This window comes from Pseudorca crassidens, chromosome Y (assembly GCF_039906515.1).
Source record: "Pseudorca crassidens isolate mPseCra1 chromosome Y, mPseCra1.hap1, whole genome shotgun sequence".
Classification (NCBI taxonomy): Eukaryota; Metazoa; Chordata; class Mammalia; order Artiodactyla; family Delphinidae; genus Pseudorca; species Pseudorca crassidens.
Genome location: NC_090318.1, coordinates 7,152,452 through 7,173,632, shown reverse-complemented (window position 1 = coordinate 7,173,632; position 21,181 = coordinate 7,152,452). Strand labels below are relative to the sequence as shown.

The following is a 21,181-nucleotide window of genomic DNA, read 5'->3' as shown; positions in this document are numbered from 1 at the left end:
TGTCAGCCAGGCCTATGGTGGGCAGGGCATCTTCCTTTGTCCACCAACACCGCCAGCCTCTGGGTGACTGAGGTGGGGAAGCAGAAAAAGCAGGACATGAACACAGGTCTCTTCTGGATGACCCAACTTCCCCTCTTCTCCCACCAAGCACAGGAGCACCCTGTACCCCCCCTTTTATGCTGCAGCCCTGCTCTGCTGGGACAGAGCCAGCACGGATCCCTTCCAATCCTGCGGCAGAAGTGACTGGTAGAGCTTACTGTACTACCTCTCCTGGGACTCCCGGGATTTTAATTGGAACAAAGTTTCATGTCGAACAAATGACTCTCTAATTGTGGAATACCAGGCTCCAGCAAGCAAGGTTAGATGGGAATAGGGTGCAAATGAAGATCAGATCAGGAGAGAGGAGGAAGTGCAGGTCACACCAGGGAGGTGGTATGGGCCTCAGAACAGGCAGGGATCACACGCTGGTTCCGGAAAGGGCCAGAGAGTCAATACTTCAGGCTTCCAGGGGCCAGAGGGTCTCTGCTGCAACAGCCTGTGTAGGGAATAAGCAACCACAGACAGTACCTAAATGAGTGGGTGTGGCTGGGTTCCAAGAAAACTTTGAATTTCATATCATTTTCATGTGTCACAGAACAGTATTCTTTTTTTGGCCGTTTAAAACTACAAACCCATTCTTAGCTCGCAGGCTGTACAAAAACAGGTGGCAGGCCAAGTCTGGCCCCTGCCCTCAAGGAAGCCTATCTCAAGCTTTGCCTCAGAAGATGCTTTTGGAATCGGACACCGTCATTCTTCCAGGGCTCCCACGTACACAACCCTGGCGTCTAGCCACCGGCCCGTACCCCACGACTCCCGAGTGTCCCTGAGGAGTCCTAAGACTGAAGAGTGTAATGCATTCAAGGTAAAAAACCTTCCACTGTTGAGAAGCACGGTGCTGCCCTGGGAGAGAGGGTGGGCTCTGAAGTCCCAGTTCCAAGTGGTAGACCCGGTACGTCACTGCCCTGACCTCAGTTTTCCCACTTGCAAAACAGGAAGAGCCTTTCTGGATTTGGATTTGTTGTGCAGGCTCAAAACCAGCTACAGAAAGTACCCAGGACACTGCCCTGCGGTCAGCGGGCACCCAAAAAGTCACAGGTCCAACACTAACGATTTTTATCCTTATCTCCCGCCCTCTCCCCCACCCCACCCCCGCCTCGAGGCTCAATTACATCCCTATTCAAGCCCCAAAGTTCAGGTTCAGGTGTCAACCTAAGGATGTGACCCTGGCCCTGAGAATGAACCAGGTACACGTGAATGAAGCCACAGTCCAAACAGCAGAGGTCAAAGGCAGGACAGGCCACTCAGGTTTCAACATGCAGGAAGTCACAGAGAAATCCCCTCCCCGCAGATTAAACTCTCAAACACACAAAGGAGCGCTGGTTCCACCAGGGGGGCCCTTCGTCCGGCTCTCCTGGGCCACTTCCTCGTACACGCTCTGCATCCAGGAATCTCAGTCCCTAGCCTCTATCTTCAGCTCTCCCTCACCACTGAATACAGCATGCACAGCTTGCAACAAAGACATGTTACCACGTGCAGCAACAAAATAGCAAAAGATAGCTGTTGAGACAACGTTTCTTTAGGAGACTAAGTGCTCATGGTTTTTTAACCTGACCGGCAATTTCAGTCATTCCGCGACTAGCTTAAGCACCCGGCCAATTCTACAAAGCTCATAGCAAAATCGCTGAGTGTCAGAAAATATTAAATGACCACCTGGATGTGCTTTTTATCGAGCTCTGTTTATGAATGGAGAAATAGTTCACATTACTTAGAGCGATGCGCTTCTCATCATCTCCAAGCAAGATTCCCTGGAGAGCAACACAGAGAGAGGTCATTCATCTGCAGCACCTGCACTGTATACATTTCCCTTGCTCAAGGAAGGAAAACCACCTATGTCAGTTTCAACCAAGGTGAAAAGGGTGATTTGAGATACGACTGTTTTCAAAGTTTTCCTTACCTCTCAATAGTCAGAAGGACGCATTGCAAGTCTGCCCTTTTGCTCTCTCCATTTTTTTCTCTATGTTGGCCCTTGAGAAAGGGTGGGCCGCTGTGCGTTGGCTGTATTTCCCTCCCGTATACATGCATTCTTCTAACAAAACGCGGCCATTCGGCCGCGCCACAACCCCGTCTCACGCTCTCTCTTGGTTGGTTGGTTGGTTGTTGTTTGGGGTAGGGGAAGAGGCTAAGGAGAGTGAGAAAAGGGAAAATATATAACAGAGAGGACAGCGCCCCACTTCCTCTGCTATCAGCCACACTGCCCGCTCACTCGGACGCCTGGTTCTCAGCTCTGCCGGAGCAGAGACAACAGGCAGGGACACGTTTTCCGGAACTGATCACTCTGAAACTGCTCTCCCCGCATGCAGTGACACCATGTCCACGCACGAGGAGCTTCTACCACCACGTGAGACCACGTGACACATTTTCAGAGCAAGCTTCGAGTAAAAAAGCGGATCCGAACCCTTTGTAAAAGAGCTTTATTGAGATACAGATCACATACCACACAATTCACCCATCGGAAGTATACAGTTCAGTTGCTTTCAGTATATTCACAAAGCTGTGTAACCCTGATCAGTACAATCAACCTTGGAACATGTGCATTATATCTCCCCAGAAGCAGCCCTGGACACCCTCCTTCAGCAGTCACTACCCAAAGCCCCGGTCCTAGGCAACCACTCATCTACTTTCTGGCGATGCAAACCCCTTTTTGTTCAGCCCGCAAGCCTCTGCTGTAAGTGTCTGACAGGCTCCCTGGTACCAATGGCCCTCGCAGCTCACTTCCCAGTCTTATCACATCTCAGGGGCGCGAGCCAGTACGGCAGCCTGGCTCCGGTTTCCATAAGCCGCCGCGGCTTCTGCAATTTCATTCCACGCCTCACTCACAGGAGCTTCTCAAGGCCCAGACTGCAAGCTACTGTCCTGAGTTCCCGAGCAGCAGCTCGCGCAGAACCCCCAGGAGGGCAACACCCGTAACGTGGCTCTCGAGATGAAGTGCTGCCACCCCCCCGCCAAGAGAGAGTCACACCACTCTGCGGTGTCTCACGACTACCTTAACCATTTCCAACTCGTCACCTGCACGGCAAGAGAGGTGGGAAAGAAAAACCATTCGGGCTTCCCTGGTGGCGCAGTGGTTAAGAGTCCGCCTGCAGATGCAGGGGACATGGGTTCGTGCTCGGTCCGGGAAGATCCCACATGCTGCGGAGCGGCTGGGCCCGTGAGCCATGGCCGCCGAGCCTGCGCGTCCGGAGCCTGTGTTCCGCAATGGGAGAGGCCACAACAGTGAGAGGCCCGATTACGGCAAAAAAAAAAAAAAAAGAAAAACCATTCGGCCACATTCCATGCAGTGGGAGATTCACGTCCATTATACGCTTAGTTTACGTCTCCACTTTCCTAGCCAGACATGTGGCAAACCATCCAAACGGAAGAGAAGAAAGAAATTCCAAGGTGAGGTCTAAGTGGGGTGGATAACACCAAACACAGTAACTACCGTCACTGAAGGGGAGAAAAGAGGTTGTCCCATCCATCTACAAAACAAGGGGTATGGGAACTGATTAAGTAACTGAATCCGGGGCCGGTGATTTCGGGTTGTGATGGACGAGCTGGGGGGCTTTCCTCCCCGTTATATTCTCCATCAATCTGCCTGGAGCTTGAAGGGGAAATGGTTTCTCTCATCTGAGCACTTGCAAACAAAAGGAGCATGCCCCACATGGGGCTCAGGCACCGCCTGCACCTGGATTTTAACCACCCAAAGCACCCTCTTGCCTTCCGGGGGGGGCTGTTGCCACCTGCCCCGTCCACTTCGGCCGCCAAGAAAGTCAAGGGGATCTTTCACGGGTGCTTGTGTAACAGCCTCAACTCATTCCGTCCCCTTCTGCTCCATTCATGCTCCACTGGAGTTTTGCGAGAGAAGATATTACTCACGCTTAACTTTAAGTCATAAATGAGTACAAGCAGACACTGGTGAACTCCCAGTAATGACTGTGGATGACGTAACCATACTGCGCCGTACTGATGTCCTGCTTTTGCTGCTGCTCTAAGCTTATGTAAGACGTCACCATTGGAGGAACCTGGTTGACAGCACACAGGACCTCTCGGCGCTATCCCTGCAACTTCTTGTGGTCTATAATCAACCAAAATAAATCGTTTTCAATGAAAATTACCTAAATAAATTTTTAAAAAAATCAAACACAGTCTCTGTTACTGGTCCTCTGGAGAACTAAAAAGCGGCAAACCCAAAGGAAGCCAACGAATCCTCAGAAGGTCTTCCTGGTCGTTAAAAACTCAGTGCCACAGACACAGGCAGTGAACCAGGAGAAAAATCTCTTTCTGTAACTAGCAAGAAAAAAGGTCTCCTACTGCCTTAAAATGTAATATCCTGCAAGTACTTGACGTGAACAATCTGAAAATGAAATTAAGAAAATATCATTCACAAAAGCATCGAAAAGAATACACCCGAAACTCTAAAACATAAAGCACGAACCAGTGCCAACATTACAACTCAACCTCCACTAAGCCTGACGTTCCATAATGCTGAGTCATGCTCAGCTCCCTTCCCGGCAAGGCTCTGCAGGAGTTAAGTTGGTCTTCCATCATCATCAAAAGCTAACAGGTGGGCTTCCCTGGTGGCGCAGTGGTTGAGAGTCCGCCTGCCGATGCAGGGGACACGGGTTCGTGCCCCGGTCCGGGAAGATCCCACGTGCCGCGGAGCGGCTGGGCCTGTGAGCCATGGCCACTGAGCCTGCGCGTCCAGAGCCTGTGCTCCGCAACGGGAGAGGCCACAGCGGTGAGAGGCCTGCGTACCGCAGAAAAGAAAAAAAAAAAAAGCTAACAGGTGACACCAGGACCACATCCAGTTGCTACAATGCATGGTATTAAAAATGAGTGATCATTAAGAAGCACACACCCACCCAATCAATCACCCATCTAGTCTCTCAATCATGTATGTATAAGCGACAGGGAAAAGCAGCCACTGGCAGCTGGGAGCCGGCCTGGCACTCACCGCTAGGCTGCCGCCTTCTCCTGCTGGAACAGAAACAATTCAGAGACCACTCATCTCAGACAGGGACACGATTCCATAAACCCTGCCCAACTCTTTTAAGGTCTTCTCAGCACCCTGTGACTGAGATGTCCCACAGTCCCCTCAATGCGATGCAAGGTCAACAAACCCAACCTCATCCAACTACAGCTTTGTGTGTTCCTGGAGACTATTTGGCTGAAGGACATTGTACCTAGGAATGCAGGTGAGGACAAATGCCTTTTAAAGAATGAGTCTCAGCATACAGATGGCCAACAGGCACATGAAAAGATGCTCAACATCACTAATTATCAGGGAAATGCAAATCAAAACTACAGTGAGGTATCACCTCACACCAGTCAGAATGGCCATCATCAAAAAATCTACAAACAATAAATGCTGGAGAGGGTGTGGAGAAAAGGGAACCCTCGTACACTGTTGGCGGGAATGTAAGTTGGTGCAGCCACTACGGAAAAGAGAATGGAGGTTCCTCAAAAGACTAAAAATAGAGTTGCCGTATGACCCTGCAATCCCACTCCTGGGTATATATCTGGAGAAAACTATAATTTGAAAAGATACACGCACCCCAATCCTCACAGCAGCACACTTCACAATAGCCAAGACAGGGAAACAACTGAAATAACCATCAACAGATGAAGGGATAAAGAAAATGTGGTGCATATATATATATATATACATACATACATACATATATATATACATATACACAATGGAATACTACTCAGCCACAAAGAAGAATAAAATAATACCATTTGCAGCAATAGGGATGGACTCAGAGATTTTCAAACAGTTAAGTCAGAAAGTGAAAGACAAATACCATAGGAAGTCTAACATATGACACAAATGAACATATCTACTAAACAGAAACAGACTCATAGGCATAGAGAACAGACTTGTGGTTGCCAAGGGGGGGTGGGGGAGGGATGGGGGGAGGGATGGATTGGGAGTTTGGGATTAGCAGATGCAAACTAGTACATACAGAGAATGGATAAACAAGGTCCTACTGTAGAGCACAGGGAACTCTATTCAATATCCTGTGATAAACCATAATGGAAAAGAAAATGAAAAAGAATATGTGTGTGTGTGTATACATATAAATATATATAAAAAACTGAATCACTTTGCTGTACACCTGAAACTAACACAACATTGTAAATGACCTATACTTCAATTAGAAAGTCTCACACTTTATCTCACCTGAAACAGACAAGATGAAACCGCTTACAGGACTTATCTATATGAATTGCAAATCACAACAAAGCACTTTCCTTTCAATTTTTAAAAACTGACTCTACCACCATTGGAAGCCACCCATCCTTTACCACTTAGGTATTTTTAATGAAACGAACTGCGTGTATTTGGTTTTAAGACCAAGTTGAGAAATTATTAACTTGACACAGTGGTGGTTACATGTTCCACCAAGCGGCACGGAATATTCCCATCACTGCAGAAGCTGTCATTGTAAATCTGCCGTTTGTTCTTAAAACACCTACTCAATGACGGAGCTCCAGCGTCCAGCACCCACAACACCTGAAGGCAAAGGAAGGAGCTGCTCAGAAAAGCTTGTGTTCACAGATTAAAACAACCTGAAACATACACACAAACGCAGCACCTCCTCATACTACCTCGATTCTCTTCCTAGCATCATTTGGGGGAGGGGCTGTCCTGATAAAACCAAGCATCATCCGGGAGTCCGGACACCACGGACAGGCTTCCATGGTGGGTCCAAACATGTTTCGGATGAGGTACAGTGGATTTTTCTCAACAAGCGATTTAAGGCACAGATGTTATCCTCATCTTAAACGATATCATTATACCTTGAAAAGATTCTGTTGGGTTAGACCATTAGACTCTGCCGGTACTTGACAACTTTTGATCTGAAATGGGAATGCCGCTCCTTTCAACCTAATATGGGTGCAAAATAATTCTTTAATATATAAAACCGAAGTCCAAAATTTGGTTTACACCTGTGCCAGCGTGGAGATGCAAAGTTCTTCCTTTCAAGAAAGAAAGAACCTGCCCATCCTCCATGGCTCTGTTCTGAGCAGCCCCACGACTGAACAAGCCCATTTCTCTCTACCCATCAGGCAATCTCCACTCCAGAGCTCACGGTGGGGGGGCGGGGGGGCCTGGCTCAAACTTTATCAGATACGCGTCGAGGTCCTGAGGCTTTCCTTACTCAGTCCCGTCCCCCATTTATCTCTCACAGGTCTTTGTCCCTCATTAAAACACTTGAACCTCTCACTGCATGTCCAGAGGGACCAGAGGACACAACTATCGAGGCTGGCCAAAAGGTTCGTTCGGATTTTTCCGAAACCCGAACTTTGGGGCCAACCCAATGTTACAACGCTGACTGCTTTCAGGCCGTTAAAGTCCCTGAAAATAGACACCTGTGTATGTGTGTGTATCTAATACCCGGGGACACACACTGTGTATACACACAGAGTCAACTTTCATGATTTGAGGATACGGTATTCGTGAATTTGCCTACCTGCTAAATCTATCTGTAGCCCCAGATCCAGACCTGAGGTGGTGTGGTCACTTAAGGACCAAGCACGGGGTGAAAAGGTCGAGCCGCTGGTGCACACGTTCCCAGTTCAGGTGGAATGAGGCCTCGTGCTACCTTCTTGTTTCAGCTCCCAGGCCGTAAGCCAGTGTGCTCTCCGTGGGCTATTTACTGCCACGTGTTTTGCATTTCTGTGCTTTTGTTGGTGACATCTCTGCTTAGAACAGCCCCCAAGCACGGTGCTGCAGCGCTGTCTGGTGTTCCGAAGGGCAAGGCGGCTGTGCTGTGCGGTAGGGAGGGAACACGTGTGTTGGAGAAGCGTGGGTCAGGCATGAGCTACAGGGCTGCTGACGGCGACTTCAACATGGATGAATCAACAGTATACAGTTAATAAGGTGTCTTTAAGCAGAAACACACGTAAAACAAGGTTATGCAGTGATTGGTTGATGAAAATAACGTGGCCAGAGGCCTGCAGGAACCGAACCCTCTGTTTCCCCTAGAAGCAAAGCTTCGATGAGGTCTCAGCAACTGTACACGTTCAACTACCGTGAATAAGGAAAATCGACCATACATGTAAGCCACATAAAGATGTAGCCATCACTAATCTCCACTCGACCTAAAAAAAACCCTAAAACCATTCTTCTGTGTCTTCCTATTGCACAGACATCCCTGTATGGAATGACACGGTGGCCCCTCCCACGCTCAGCTTTTCCCCTGTGCTCATCCCTTTATGATCCCTTCACTACATCAGGGCAAAAGCTAAGCGACTTCACGTGTAGGCCCTCTGCCCACAGCCCTTCTGTACAGGCGAAGTTTGGTTCCAACACACGACAAGGGCAGCTGCGAATGGAAAAAGCCGGAGCCAAAGAGAATGAAATGACAGACGATGGGAAGCGGAGATAAACCCCTGCCCTCTCTCTGGAGCGCATCCGCCCTAGCAGGCATCCCTGCAGCCCCCTTCCATTGGCACGGCTCCACCTTGCTTGGGAGGAGCTCTCAGAGAAGCTCTGGACCCCGTCTGCACTTCTGAAGTGAGAAACGGACGGCAAAGACACAGTACTCAGGGCAAGAAGCCAACGCCGGTTACAAAACACGGTGTGTTAACTCTTTTTTCCTCTTTTATAACTCCCCTAAGAACAGATGTAATAATGTTTCCAAGAAAGCAAACCAGCAGAAAAAGAGGGCTAAAGGTAGAAACTTCTTCCGTAATGTAAGCCATCCTAGCAGTGAACCAGTTTAACATGGCTGCTTTCCTGGAGAATTGTTCTGACCCAAATTCTGAAGGGACCAAACACAGCAACCAGGAAGGGAATCTTCTTAAAAGGCACCAAAGCCTATTTAAACAAATCTGCAAAAGATTACTGATTTTTCAATGAAGATTCTCAAGCTATACATTTTAATATAAAATTAACTACGGCTTTTTTGTTTGTTTGTTTTGCTTTGTTTTTTGTTTGTCTGGTCGGTTTGGGTTTTACACCAAATAGTCTATGACCTGATTACCCAAGGACTTTTCAGAGAAAAAAGCAGAAAAAAAAATCCCTCCATGTGTGATGCTTGTCACATGCGGTACAAGCTTGTATATCCTCCAAAGAAAGCTTCGATAATGAGATAAAGGTAACCGTATTCCTCACTTCTGTTTAGACTAAGTGTCTGAACTTGATTTTCTCCAACAGGGTCCAAACTGGCCTTTAGTTAAGTCACATCCACCTGACTAGATAATCAAGAAATGCTCTCAGACCTCAATTCTAAGACAACCCCACAGAATGGAATCTGCTGGAAGGTGGGCCTTTCCTGACTCCTGTTCAAGGCAGTTTAGTCATTGAAAGTTCCAGGGAACATTATTACAGCGCATTCCCTAACAAGTGACAAGAGAACATTCCAAAGACAGCTTTCTGGCCACCGGGTTTCACCATACACAGTTCTTACCGCTGCAAGTGATAGAGCAACCCCCCATAACACCAGTAACTCAGACTAGGGGCTGAGGACAGTCTTGAAAACGGATCTACCACGTTGTGTGCTGGAACCTTTTGGAGAGCATGTGGCCCAAGTGATCAGCTGACAGAAGAAAAACGATGATTCCTTTATTCTCTTGGGGCCAGTGTCAAGTGGGTGGTTAATGATAGCATTAGGCCTAAAATTCAATCCTTCTGCTCTTATTCAAGCGCTCTTTCCAGGGAAACTTCAGTCTTGGTATCGGACCAAAAAAAAAAAAAAGAATTATAACCTACAGTTATATGGGTCTTCTTTGATTTAATGCAGTTAATCTTGGATAAGGTCAGGAACTGACTTGCGTTGGCTCAAATAACCCCAATTTCCAATCAGGAGGACCCACCTACTTGTAAAAGTCTTCACTCTCCATTATACGTGTTCCACAGGCAGACCGTGAGCGCAGGTACCCTGTGAGAAGTCAGATGCCAGGAAGGTCATGGGCAACTCTCCACTGATAAATTACACAATCATCAAAGGAACGTGGAGACGGCTTGTAACGCCAGTTCCCAGTTCTTTAAACCACAGTGAAGTGAGAGGAGAAATACCATCTCCATCAAGCATAAAAAGTTCCTAGAGAGTGTTCTGGAAAGCTGAATAAGACACTGCCCCGTGGCACCGATAAGAAGAAGGCTGGAAGTAAATGACCACTGGAACCTCCCTCAATCACACTGTCTGAGTCACAGGTCACAAACTCAGCCTATTGCCAAAAGTTTACTGTTTGTCCTCGAAAGCACATCTTCCAACATATTCCCTGCGTTCCCCACGGCTTCATCCGGCCGCTCCTCTCCCCTTCGCGCACGCACACACCCACCCACCCCCAATCTCAACAACACTCTACTCCGTAAGCGACAGTAACATGAATCACGTTCTGCTGTGAGACAAGAATCGGTGCTCAGAACGTCTTGCTACAGGCACGCCCAACAGAAAGGGAAGTTCCATTTCCTCCTCAGTGCCGTTCAGCTCAACTTGTTCGCCATGAGTAACAGTCCAGGTGCCTCTTGAGGGGAGGGGGGTGTCGGGTCTAACAAGGTGAGGGTCCCTTTCCCCAAACCTGACTCCAGTTTCCTAACCACTAAGTTCCAAGGGATGGGCTCATTTTCATGTAAGTTGTATTTTAGACAGAAGGACAGCTGGAAAAATTGCCAAGGTCGGTAGCATAACGTGACACTGCTAGACCTGCATGTGGAAATGCGGCAGCTCAGGGCCTTTCTCATTTTGTAGTTCACATAATTTTCATTTAGTTCACATACTTCTATTTAATCTCCTCCTTTACTCCATGCGACCTCCTAGGTCACCTGCTTTGTCAGACACACCAACTTGGTGCCCTCACAGCCCAGGAGGTGACAGGGCAGCCAACAAGGTGGTAGAGAAGAACTGACACCTCAAAGGCACAGAGGACAGATGGTGGTGGCCAGAGGCGGCGGGAGAGGGGATGTGGGTGAAGAGCATCAAAGGTGCAGACTTCCAGCCGTAAAATACGTTAAGTCCCGGGACCTCCCTGGCGGTCCAGTGGCTAGGACTCCGCGCTCCCAATGCAGGGGGCCCGGGTTCCATCCCTGGTCTGGGAACCAGATCCCACACGCCACATCGGAAGATCCCGCAAGTGCGACTGAGATCCAGCGCAGCCAATAAATACATACATACATACATGCATGCATGCATACATGCATACATACATGCATACATACATACATACATACGTAAGTGAGTAAGTCCGGGGGATTCAACGTAACACATGACTGTAGTTAACAATACTGGAGAGTATATCTGAACGTTGCTAAGAGAATAAATCTTAAAAGTTCTCATCACGGGACTTCCCTGGTGGCGCAGTGGTTAAGAATCCGCCTGCCAATGCAGGGGACACGGGTTTGAGCCCTGGTCCGGGAAGATCCCACATGTATCCCATGGACGGAGCAACTAAGCCCGTATGCCACAACTACTGAGGCCGTGTGCCACAACTACTGAAGCCCACGCACCTAGAGCCCATGCTCCGCAACAAGAGAAGCCACCGCAATGAGAAGCCCACGCACCGCAACAAAGAGTAGCCCCCGCTCGTCGCAACTAGAGAAAGCCCGCGTGCAGCAACGAAGACCCAACGTGGCCAAAAATAAATAAATAAAGATTAAAAAAAAAGTTCTCATCACAAGAAAAAGAAATGAGTAACTATGTGTGATGATGGATGTTAACTAAACCTATTGTGGTGATCACATCACAATGTTTACATATATCAAATAATTATGTTACACACCTTCGGCTAATACGTTATATGTCAATTATATCTCAATTTTTAAAAAATGAAATGAAAATAAAAAAGGACAGTTGAAGGATGGAACTGTCTCTGTGGGTCCTGACCCCCCGCCCCTGCATCCCACAAGCCAGGAGATGTCTTTTCTCAACAGGGAATCAGGAAGAACAAAAGCTTTGCTCTCACAACTACTGTACTAAAGACACAATCAAGGAGAACCATTTCATTTAAACAGCACTCAACCGAGGGGGAAAGGGAGAGAACGAAAGAGAGAAATAGAAAGTTCTGCACAACAGAGTTACTTCCGTAACTTGCTGGTCGCCCCGAGAGGTGATACTTGGCTGATCTGATGACAGCCAATTCTAGGTGACACAGCATCCTCTAGAGCAAGTGCTTCCGCAGCCAGCTTTTTAGCAGAAAATCTCTATCTGCTTGCTGTGCACGACGATGCGGGTGGGAATAGACAGGCTTTCACTCCCTCACTCACAGCACTGTCCTCTGCTTGTCCCGCCAGCAAGTCAGATCCTCTGATTTTTTTTTCATACCCTCAACATTTCAATCACCAAAATAAAACAACACTTGTGTGAGAGGAGGAAGGAGGCTGTCAGCCTCTCAGTGACACGGCTCCCTCCTCTAATGAGGTCAAAACTTTCTTTTGGCCACAAAGCAACCGAGTGTCAACACGCTAAGGCATCAGCCCCCAAAGACTGGAAACAGAATTTACAGCAAGAGACAAAAGGCTGGTGCATGGAAACACGATAAACGACCCTTAGCCATGCAGCACAACGTGCACTGCAAAGGACACCATGAGCAACTGACCCATAATTACCGTGTGCTTGCTACGGTGCAGGGCCGAAAGGAAACCTAAGGCGTGATCTCTGCTGTCAAGTACTTGCAGTCTTGCTGGTGAGGAAAGAGAAAATACATGCGTAAGAGAAACAGTGGGCAAAAGGCCACCTGGAAAAAAAGAGTATTAAGCTCATAATGGAAATCTCCTAATAAAAAACAGATTTTCCAACACCAAATAAATGGTCCATTTATTAGGCTGTGCAAAAAAAAAAATTAATAAAATTTAAAGAATTAATACAGTACCAAGCCGATGAGAATAAGTCACAGAAATCACAGAGACCTAGCCAAGACCCTTGGGCTGTAACCTGCTTCCACACAGCCATCTGGGAGAGATTAAACAACTCCTTTTTCCTCGGGAGGGCTTTATGTCTTTATATGGAAAGGACTGCCAATTGCCCTTCCCAGTGGAGACAGTCCTGCAAGATGTGGTGCTCAAACTTCAAAGTGCACGACAGTCACCTGGAAACTGCATCTGTGCAGGGCTCTTCAGCCTGGGCACATGTGGACCCAGGCCAGGTAATTCCTTGTGGGGGACCGTCCTGTGCACTGTTCCATGCTGAGCAGCGTCCCTGGCCTCTACCCACTAGATGCCAGGTGCACCCTCTCCCCTAGTTACAACAGAATGTCTCCAGATGTTGCCAGATGTCCCTGGGGGGACACGATTGTGCCCCCACCACCTGCCCAGCTGAGAACCCCTGTTCTAAGATGGAACCAAGGAAGCTACCTATTTCACAGGCACCTGCTGCTTCCAACATCCACCTACGGGGCTATTTTCCTGGATATAACTGGGTGCATCAGTCTCGTCCACTGGGGTCATCTTCCTTCCCACACACCAACAGGGCAGAAGGTATCACAATCCTGCTTCTTCCCTCTTGCCTCTTAACACACGTGCCTTTTGCCCCCTTTGCTGTGTGACTCTGCATGACCTCCCGACTGGAACAGCCCTCCCCAGCCCATGGATGTGGGATCTGGCCACGACACTTGCTCCGGTCAACGAGCATTAGTGGGAAGGACAGGCAGAGGTTTTAAACGTGACTGCGTGATGTAGCTTGGCTTCTTCTTATACCAGATAGGAGGGGCAGAAGTACATGCCCCAAGAGGCTACTAGCCTCAGAAGGAGGAGATTAGGAGCTCAGTCCTAAACCCAGCCCAGAGCCTGACCAGGCCTCCCTGATCCCACCCAGCTGAGCCCAGAAGAGCCACACCTCACCACCCACTGACCAGTAAGCAAGAAATAAGTGCTTGGTGCTCTTTTCAGCAGCACATATATTAAAACTGGAAAGATACAGGGATTAACATGGCCCCTGTACAAGGGTAACAAAAATTCATGAAGCATTCCGTATTTTTGATGGAAACTAAACTTTCGGTGGTGAGCACGCTCCAGCATACAGAGATGTCAAAATACGGTACTGTACACAGAAAACTTACATGTTATAAACCGTTACCTCAATTTTAAAAAATTCTGTAAAGAAATAAGTGCTTGTTTCTGTAAGCCTTTGTATGCGGGGGTGCTGTTTGTTACACATCATCAGCAAAGCAGAAAGCTGACTGATACACTCCCCAAATATTTCTGAACCAAAATGCTGATTAACAAGTGGATATTATTATGACTTTTCTGTCCCTACCCCCACCTGTCTTCCTCCACTCTTGTATGGAGCCACAAACCCACCAATTCAGTCCCCATAAAGGCACACATGGTATCTTTGAAGTCCTGGGGGCCAGGTCCCACTCTTCTCACATCGTGGTGGTCTTTCCCACAGCTGACTCAGACTGTGAGACACTAACTCCAGGGAATAGTTCTGTCAGAGTCCCCGAGAGACCCTCAAACTGACAGTGGCAGGGCCACCCACCAACTATGGAGTTCTTGGGAAGGAGAGGCTCTAGACATACAAATGTGTTCGATCAGCACCAAAAATCCCAGGTCCTTCCAAGACAGAAAACAACCGGGTGTGCTCAGAGGTAAATCAAGACTCAGCCAGTGGCTCCATCTCAGTGAAAGGCAGGCACACCGACCAAACAGCTCCACGACTTCTGAATCATTCAAGAGACAAACAGCAAATATTAAATAAATATACAAACCTTGCAGGGCTCAGAGGAACAAATTAAGAGACAGAAACAAAGGAAATAAGTCTCCTTGGAGACTGTCAATGGAGCCAGAGAATAATGGCCCCCAGACAGTCCCATGCCCTAATCCCTGGGCCCTGTGACAGTGTTACCGTGCATGGCCAAAAGGACTCTGCAGATGCGATGAAGTTAAGGATGCTGAGCAGGGGAGATTATCTTGGATGGGGGGGGAGGGCAATGTAATCACGTGAGCCCTAAAAAGTGGGCAATCTCTCCAGGCTGTGGTCAGAGAGACACGTGACCAAAGAGGAATGATCAGAGATGCTGCACTGCTGGGTTTGAAGATGGAAGAAGGGGCCATGAGCCAGGGAATGCAGGCGGCCTCTAGAAGCAGGAAGAGGCAAGGACTGGCTTCTCCCGAAAGCCTCTGGAAAAGAAGGCGGCCCCACTGACACAGGGAGACCCATCTCAGACTTGCAACCTCTGCAACTATAAGATAACAGAGCGGAGTCGTTCAAGGCAGGAAGTTTGGGGTCATCTGTCCCAAGAGTGACAGGAAACTAACACAGTCAATTATAAGATCAACGGAGAAAACACACATGACCTTCAGCCTTACCAATAAGCTCTCTGTTCAAGGCACAGACACCCCAGAAAGTCGTGCCTATGGAGAGCTGGGGAAAAATCAGCCTCCATATTCTCCCACCTGACCCCGGAACGGTAATTTATGGCTCTACAGAGGCAGAAGGCTTATACATTCAGAAAAGTAAACAACTCTACGACTCTGTCTCAGTCTAAGCCGGCGTTGTGGCTTCAGGGAGGCCCCAGAACGCAGCCAAAGTCTAGCTGGTTGGAACCCCGCGACCCCAGAGCAACTTCACACTACCCCCTTGGGGACTACAGGCTTCCTACGTCTCACACCAAGAAAGGACCCTCTAAAATCCCATCCAGGGACTTCTCTGGTGGCTCAGTGGTTAAGAATCCGCCTGCCAATGCAGGTTCGAGCCCCGGCCCGGGAAGATCCCACATGCCGCGGGGCAGCTAAACCTGTGCGCCACAACTACTGAGCCTGCGCTCTAGGGCCCACGAGCCACAACTACTGAGCCCACGCGCCACCACTACTGAAGCCCACATGCCCTGGAGGCCGCGTGCCGCCAACTACTGAGCCTGTGTGCTGCAACTACTGAAGCCCGTGGGCCTAGAGCCCGTGCTCCATAACAAGAGAAGCCACCGCAATGAGAAGCCTGCGCACCCGCAATGAGAAGCCCGCGCACCGCAACGACGAGTAGCCCCCGCTCGCCGCAACTAGAGAAAGCCTGCACACAGCAAAGAAGACCCAGTGCAGCCAAAAATAAATTTAGAAAATAAAATGCCGTCCAAAAGGCAGCACAAAAGAGGGGTCAGCAGACACAGCTTTAACTGACCACAACTGTTTTCTAGGTTGAAATTTAGGGGAAGAGATGGAACTAAAGAGAAGGAGAAGGCAGATACAGTGTACGCCCAATTGGAAGCTGAACTGGAAATGGTCTTATAAAACATGGCTCCTTCTGTGAACCGTTTTCCATTTCAACGTCATCTGAAAGGAGCAGCCCGTGCCCCGGGTTTACCCAGCCCGTAACATTCTTCCACCTGATTCCCCACCCCAGGCCCCAAGCCCTCCTTGATTACCCAGAGATTCCACAAAACGTTCACCAAGAAACTGGAATAACACACACTACAACATGGACACGCCTCAAAGACCTAACGCTAAGGGAAGAAAGCTAGACAGCAAAGGGTACATATTGTGTGATTCCATTTATAGAAGATGTCCGGAATAGGCAAATCCACAGGAACAAAAAGCAGATCATTGGTTGCCAGGGGCTGGGTGGAGAGGGGATTTGGGAAGTGATGGCTTAATGGGTAAGGGGTTTCTTTCAGGGTGATAAAAATGCTACAGAATTAGACAGTGGCGATGACTGCACAACTCTGTAAAAATACCAGGAAAGTACTGAGTTATACACACTTTGAATGAGTGAGTTGCATGGTATGTAAGTTATATCTCAATAAAGCTGTCATATTAAAAAATAGGAGAAGAAGAGAGAGGAAGAGGAAACAACCACTAAGATATCAGCCAATGATTACAAGTCACTGCAAACTTTAAAAAATTTAACCACCCCAAGGAGGTTAGTTTACTTAACAAGCCTGCAATCCTGCGCACCAGCCCACTCCACAGTAAAGATTCTGGAACGCCTGAGCAGAGGTCGGTAGCAAACTGTGACCAGAGGTGGTTTATGGAACGGGCTGAGGAGCAAAGTGGGACGCCTGGGGCTCACGATGAAATGCAGGAAGACGATTCTGCAAAAGTAACCGTTCTCAGTAATTTAAAGCAACCCTCTATAACGAAAGTATTCTCTCTCTCCAAAATAAAAAAACAATGGTAACAAATACACTGGCTACGGCAGCAAACGTCTACTGATAACTTCCGGCTGCTCCAGGTCAGCAGATTCAGATTAGACTCCCGAAAAGCAAACTGAAAGTAAAATACGTTGACTGGCTTGGGCTGGCTGTTTCAGACGGGAGGGGATGGGATGGAGAAAGGATAGGTATTGCTCCCCTGTGAGAGGAAAGGCGGGTGAGCAGCCTTAAGATTGCAGTGGACCCAGCAGCATGGGGAGCCCCTGGCGCAGGGCCTGGGTCCAATCCCGCCCCACCTGGGCCTGGACCATTTCCTCAGAAGGTGACCCCGGCAACCGCAGACAGGGCGCAAGTCAGATCCCACAAGAGTCGGCAGGGTATCACGGCCGGCGTTTGGCGTTCATCAGCACGCCGACCCACGCATCCCGAGTTATTCCTGGTATTAGCCCCTTGACATAATAAGGAAGCCAAGAGGAAAGACGGACACATCCAAGCGTACAGAAATGGGAAGCTTGGTGGTTAAGACCATGAGCAACGTTATAAGGAACAGTCTAGGAGAGAAACTTTTGGAACAACTAACAGTCACAGTCTACAAAGACTTCCTCTAAGGCACGTGTGGGCCTCAGACCAGGAGCATCAGTGTCAGCTGGGAACTTGCTGGAAATGCAGAGTCTCGGGCCCCGCCCAGATTTACTGACTCAGAAATTCTGGGGATGGGGCCTGGCAACCTGTGTTTTCACAAGCCCTCCACAGGGCACTGGTACACAATGAAGTTTGAGAACCAGTGGTAAGGTCACAAAAATATTTACAGCAGCACTATTCATAATAACCCCCAAAATGGAAACAACCCAGGTGTCCAACAACGCGTGAATGGATCCACGGTGGTGCGTCCATACCTGATGGAATCCTACCCAGTCATAAGAGGGGATGAATTAGTGACACAGGCCACAACATGGATAAAGCCGAAAATCACCAGGCCGAGTGAAAGAAGCCAGGCAAAATAATGAGCACACAGTGTGCAATTTCACTGATACAGAATTCTAGGATATGCAAACCAACCCATCTAGTAATAGAAAGCCATCAATTGTTGCCCGGAGGTGGGGGGAAGCAGAGAGAGATTACAGAAAGGCACAGGGAAATGTGGAAGCCACGAAAATACGTGTTATCTTGATATGCACGTGTCCGAGGAGCCAGCACCACACTCAAGACAGCAAACATAGGAGAAAACTGATGACCGTGCACACCTTATATACGCCTGGTTTACTGTACTTTAATTATACCTTAACAAAGGGGTAAAAAAAAGCAAGCAAGCAGATGGTGCAAAACCAGTGTAATATGATCCCATATAGATAAAAACGGAAGACTACACAGTTGTACATGGACAGCTGAACATGCCAGAAACAGAATCTACCACATCACACTGTGGACTGCTAATATCGGTTATTCTGCCGGAGGAGCTGGGAGTTACAACCCCACAGTGCGGGGATTCAGGGAAATCAGCATATTCTTAGGTATCACCTTAGAAACAGGACCCAGCTTAGAACAGGAAAAAGAAACAAAACCCAGAATCTGTTCAGAGGAAAAGCCTTGCATTTTGGAAGCCCCCAAAGCAAGGCCGGCTGCAGGGGTGCAGGCAGGGAGAGGGCCCCCCCCTCGGGTAGCAACAAGTGCCGCAGGGGTGCGGGGCAGCTCCTGCTGGGAGATGCAGGGCAGAGAAGGGGATGCACGCAGGTAAGCGGGCTGGGGCCCAGGCAGAGGGCCCTGAACTTCTCAGGGGGCTCAAAGGTTGACCAGATGAAGAGAACAAGGGGTGGAGGCCTGGCTATTGTGACACCCTGCACACTGCACGCTCCGAACTCCGCACAGCAAATGAAAACCCTATAGAAACCAAAACCCTGGAGGGAGGGCCGTAAGCAGATGCACTGAAAGGCTGGGCTCACGGCAGCCACTCCCTTCCAGCACAGTCATCAACGTGGAGTCTCTTCACTCAGGATCTTCCGCCCTCCTTTCTCAGTTCTTGGGGAAGAGATAAGGATGAAGTGCGATTTCCAGATCAAACCCCAGACGTCTCGCGTAATTTCGCTGTTTATTTGTAAATGAATACTTCTAAAGGAATTTCTTTTCCCTCTGAAGTTAGCTCCCAAAACCTTGCTTGTCCTTTGCTGTAGAAAAAGATCCGTATTTCCCTGGAATGTATGAGGACGGATAGATTTCCCAACTTCTCTAAGTCTGATGCGGGTTTTAGTCCTTCAACTTTACCAAGTCTTCAACCACGAGATTCAAGCTTCTAAGGCGGGATGCTTGACCTCGGCACTAATGACCTCTTGGGTTGAGTAATTCTTTGTGGGCCTTGGGGCCTCATCCCCTGCATTACAGGATGCTGGGCAGCGCCCCTGACCTCTATCCACTAGATGCCACTGACACCCCTTCCCCATTGGTAACAACCAGAAAGGCCCCCAGACATTGTCCAGCGTCCCTTGGGAGCAAAACTGTCCTTGGTGGAGGACCACTGAGCTAAGGTATATCCCGACCAAGACGGAACTTCCGTCAAAGTCAAACATCCAACGCCATGAAAGAAACAGGACGGGATTTCAAGGAGGAGGCAGCAGGGGCATGGAGGGTTGACTGCCCTATGGCTGTGTCCTGGGTTCTCCAGGGACTGAGTCCATCACTGTAAACGCAGTTCCTTGTCCAGACTCCGCACCTGTCCAATGCAGCCCTTTATGCACGATTCTTCACGATTAGTATGACCCTAAATATAAGACGAACTCCTCTAGCTTCAGTTTGCTGACTACAAGTAAACGTTTCTCTCTCTCTTTTTGGGGGGACGTGCCGCAAGGGCATACGGGATCTTAGTTCACCAACCAGGGACCAAACCTGTGCCCCCTGCAATGGAAGCGCAAAGTCTTAACTACTGAACTGCCAGGGAAGTCCCTAAATGTAAAAGTTTTTTTCTTTCTTTTTTTTTAACATCTTTATTGGGGTATAACTGCTTTACAACGGTGTGTTAGTTTCTGCTGTATAACAAAGTGAATCAGTTATACATATATATGTTCCCATATCTCTTCTCCCTTGCGTCTCCCTCCCTCCCACCCTCCCTGTCCCACCCCTCTAGGTGGTCACAAAGCACCGAGCTGATCTCCCTGTGCTATGCGGCTGCTTCCCACTAGCTATCTACCTTACGTTTGGTAGTGTATATATGTCCATGCCTCTCTCTCGCTTTGTCACAGCTCACCCTTCCCCCTCCCCATATCCTCAAGTCCGTTCTCTAGTAGGTCTGTGTCTTTATTCCTGCCATATGACCCAGCAATCCCACTACTGGGCATATACCCTGAGAAAACCATAATTCAAAAAGAGTCATGTACCAAATGTTTATTGCAGCTCTATTTACAATAGCCCGGAGATGGAAACAACCTAAGTGTCCATCAACAGATGAATGGATAAAGAAAATGTGGCACACATATACAATGGAATATTACTCAGCCATAAAAAGAAATGAAATTGAGCTATTTGTAATGAGGTGGATGGATCTAGAGTCTGTCATACAGAGTGAAGTAAGTCAGAAAGAGAAAGACAACTACCGTAGGCTAACACATATATATAGAATTTAAGAAAAAAAAAAGTCACGAAGAAGCCAGGGGTGAGACGGGAATAATGACCTTTTTGTCTTTCCACAGAGCTACTTACTTCCCGCATGGCTCCGCCTTGAGAGCCTGCAACCAACCCATCTCTATCCTGATCTTACAGGGAGGACACCAAGGCTCCCCGTGCGGCCCTGCACTCTCCCTAGGTACCCCTCTTCTGGAGAGGGGGCGGGGAAGGTTCACTAAATCACCTCCCACCATCGGGTTCCGAGCAAAGGGAAATCTACAGAGACAGAAAGGAGATTAGTGGCTGCCTGGGGCTGGCAGGGGGCGCAGGAACGGATGACATGACATTCCTGAAGACGTGAGCGATCTTACTGTGGAATGAAAATGCTTGAAACCTGGATGATGACCGATGGCTGCACCACTCGGTAAAATGACTAAAAATCACTGAAACTGTACACTTGAAGTGGGTGCTTTTTTTT

General features: G+C 48.5%; 1 protein-coding gene and 1 non-coding gene across 8 annotated transcripts in view; one reads left to right on the top strand and one right to left on the bottom strand.

Moving 5' to 3' along the window:
* LOC137217792 (F-box-like/WD repeat-containing protein TBL1X) overlaps positions 1-21,181 on the bottom strand; it is a 230,092-nt gene that overhangs the window by 194,683 nt on the left and 14,228 nt on the right. The window contains exon 2 of one of the 7 annotated variants that reach the window (XM_067724735.1): positions 12,638-12,711. The exons of the other annotated variants lie outside the window; for them this stretch is intronic. The gene's annotated coding sequence lies outside the window, so the exon portion shown is untranslated. The remainder of the gene's footprint in view (positions 1-12,637; positions 12,712-21,181) is intronic. 7 annotated transcript variants of the gene reach the window in all.
* Positions 13,903-14,004, top strand: LOC137217921 (U6 spliceosomal RNA). The gene has a single exon (XR_010940313.1). It is a non-coding gene; the product is annotated as a U6 spliceosomal RNA (small nuclear RNA).